The following is a 3,772-nucleotide window of genomic DNA, read 5'->3' on the forward strand; positions in this document are numbered from 1 at the left end:
TATACGCATTTCGACTAATAGTGCCTTTTCCTTGATGACCGAGTTCACACTATTGCAAATGCATAACCGGATACAAACGTTAAAGATATGATATCACTTAATAAAGTAAAAGCATAGCCAAACCCGGACAAGATATCAGGTCCATGAGGGAGATACAATACCTTATTTCAAATGTGTTCTTATTTTCATAATTATTTTTAATTGAATAGCGATAATATGAAATAAAACAATCATTTAAATTGATCCGTCCATATCATGCATATTTAAGTGATATTTAGTAAAATTTTCAAAATATCATCGCATGTAGTATTATTTTCATTGATATACTTTCAGGGAATTCAGAGAGTGTTGATACCGTTTCCAACAGTCAGCATGATGAAGAAATAAGAGGTTTTTACGTTTATTTTAATTCTTTAGACCTCCAGCTTCACTAAAAAGACATTAACTGTCAAACCATCTGGTGTAGTAAAATTGGCTTCGCTACTGTCATAATGCCTGCAGTGTCCTAGCTACATTATCATTGATTGCTGATTTGTATGGCGGGTGATACGTCGATAACATGATATGATTATCATTTCGATTTACCTGGTATCGTTCCTTTTCGAATTCATGTAATTTCCTTAGTTGTAGTGTGTGTCTTTATTTGTCATCTGAGTCGATTGATAATATCGGAAACCACTGATGTCCTCATTTATCACTCATTTAATAGTAAATTTTACATTGCGATAGTACAATGTTTACAAAAAAGTCTGCAGGTATGCCACATTTGTGCATTGTCCTTGATGACAGAGTACACAATATTGCAATTGCATAACCTGATACAATAGTTGAAGATCTGAAATAACTTTAAACAACTAAAAGCATAGCCAAACCAGGACAGGATAACAGGCCCACGAGGGAGATACACTACCTTATTTTAAAAGATTTCTTTTTTTTTTCATAATTTTCCTTTAAAAAAAGCTATAATGTAAAATAAAACAATCAGTTAAACTGGTCCGTCTATACATAGATATAGGAAGATTTGATATGAGTGTCAATGAGATAACTCTTTATCCAAGTAACAATTTATAAAAGTAAACCATTATAGGTCAAGGTACAAGGTTAAAAAAAAAAGTATTGCCATTTAAAAGAAAACTTTTCTAAATAGTTCATTCATTAAAAGTGGTTGAAAAATAATATCTGGTCCGCAATTAAAATGTTATTACAAATCAGAGGTGTAATTAGGTGGTTAGCCCGAACCCCTTCCCACTTTTTGTGAGATAACTTTGTTTGATTATATAAGGTTTCATTGAGGCATGACTGAAGCGGTCCCATCTTAGGCAGTCAGCACCCCCTTACGCCACTGCAAATAGAAATAAAAACATAGCACGACCTTCCATAAACTAAGTTGTTGGTACAATAGTTTACTTACAAAGTGACTTGTATTTTTCATTCACAGTTATCGGGTGGTAACAATTCATTTGTGTCTTACTTCATTCAGTTACAGTAATAACTTTATTGTGTCGGATAATGATTTCAAACGTTTATATTTATAAATTGGATAAAATTAGTGAGTTTTATTCACATTCTAAATGAGCCATAGAGCGTATTAAAACCTGAATGGATCAGAAAGGAATATCCTACTTAAGTATGGTTGGTAAAATTGGATAATAATTCTTCTAAATCTGTGTAGAAAATAATATTTTTGTGACGGTATATAAGTCAGATTATGCATATTATAAGATTTTCTTATCGTAGTACAAACCTCGGGGTGTCAGGATTGCACAACGAAAGACCTTCCTACGGATCACTCCTGATACCTCTGTGTGTTCTACGACAAGAAAACCTTAAAATATGCATTATCTATAACATTTTTGTCATTTAAAATATAGCAATAAAATTGGGAATGGAAATGGGGAATGTGTCAAAGAGACAACAACCCGACCAAATAAAAAACAACAGCAGAGAGTCACCAACAGGTCTTCAATGTAGCGAGAAATTCCCGCACCCGGAGGCGTCCTTCAGCTGGCCCCTAAACAAATATATACTAGTCCAGTGATAATGAACGCCATACTAATTTCCAAATTGTACACAAGAAACTAAAATTAAAATAATACAAGACTAACAAAGGCCAGAGGCTCCTGACTTGGGACAGGCGCAAAAATGCGGCGGGGTTAAACATGTTTGTGAGATCTCAACCCTTCCCCTATACCTCTAACCAATGTAGTAAAGTAAACGCATAACAATACGCACATTAAAATTCAGTTCAAGAGAAATCCGAGTCTGATGTCAGAAGATGTAACCAAAGAAAATAAACAAAATGACAATAATACATCAATAACAACAGACTACTAGCAGTTAACTGACATGCCAGCTCCAGACTTCAACTAAACTGACTGAAAGATTATGATTTCATCATATGAACATCAGGCACAATCCTTCCCGTTAGGGGTTTAGTATCATACCATCATAACATATATGAGAAGAACATAACCCGTGTCATGCCAACAACTGTTTTTAGAATAAATATATAATATATAATAGAAATCAGTAAAGCTGCTCCGTTTATATTGAAGTGATATTTAGTGAGATTTTAAGAATATCAATGCATGCAGTTTATTATTATAAATTCGTATACTTTCAGAGAGTATAGAGAGTGTTTATAACACTTCCAACAGTCAGAATGATGAAGAAATGAAAGGTTTTTCTGTTTGTTTTTAATTTTTATACCTCTACAATCACTAAAAATACATTAGCTGTCAAACCATCTGTTGTAGTAAAACCATCTGTTGTAGTAAAATTGGTTCCGCTAAATTTTGAATGCCTGCAATGTCATATGTCTTCATATTACTCATTGTGGATTGTGATGGCGGTTGGTTCATGGATAAAAATATTTTTATCCGGTCGACGCACCTAGTATTGTTACTATTTAAATTCATGCGATTCTCTTAGGTTTTGTGTACATATTGCCTATATTTGTCGTCTGAATTGATTTAAACGATTTGAACATTGGTAAACTACTGTACAACTGTTGGCCTATTCTATAATTCATTCCATGTAGCATTTGACACCGCTAAAATACAAGGCTTACAAGAAAAATTGCATTTACGCCACATAGTTGCATCTTTATTCAAATGCAGTGGTTTGAGCCATATATTCTTTATAGGTTTTGTTATGACGAAACTTCAGAAGATATTTTAAAGGGGCACTAGCTGTCAAATTCATGTTCACCGATTTGACTCAAATTCTCATATTCGAGTCATATCAAACTAAAACGTATAGCCAATTCATGGGTAGTAGCCTTGTCATATTGATAAACGTTTTGTACAGTGATTTTTTCATAGTTTGGTTATAGTAATCAAAAGTACCAGGATTACAATTAGTTAGACATGACTGCGTTATGTGTTTTTGATGACAAACATAATATTTTGTTAAAAGAACTAATAACAACAAATTCAGATCTGGTAAGTATCTTTGTTTATAGCTAATATGTCAATTCATCAAAATTTGTATCATACAGTTATTAATTTGACATAGAATAATGCTTGGTTATGTCAAAATTTAAAAGTTGTGATTCGTTACTAATGCATAAAGAAAAGTGGTTTACTCACCGTCTGCTACATTACTTATTTTGTTATGATATAACACTGCCGTCATTTTTCACGGAAAATAACACCTACTGTACACAATTTGAGATTACACAAATTTCGGTGTCATGATTTAATTCATTTGTGTCATGGTTTATTTCATGTTGAACATGGTTCAGTTATGTGATTCTTTTTAATTTTACTGA

Source organism: Mytilus edulis, chromosome 6, assembly GCF_963676685.1.
Source record: "Mytilus edulis chromosome 6, xbMytEdul2.2, whole genome shotgun sequence".
Taxonomy (NCBI): Eukaryota; Metazoa; Mollusca; class Bivalvia; order Mytilida; family Mytilidae; genus Mytilus; species Mytilus edulis.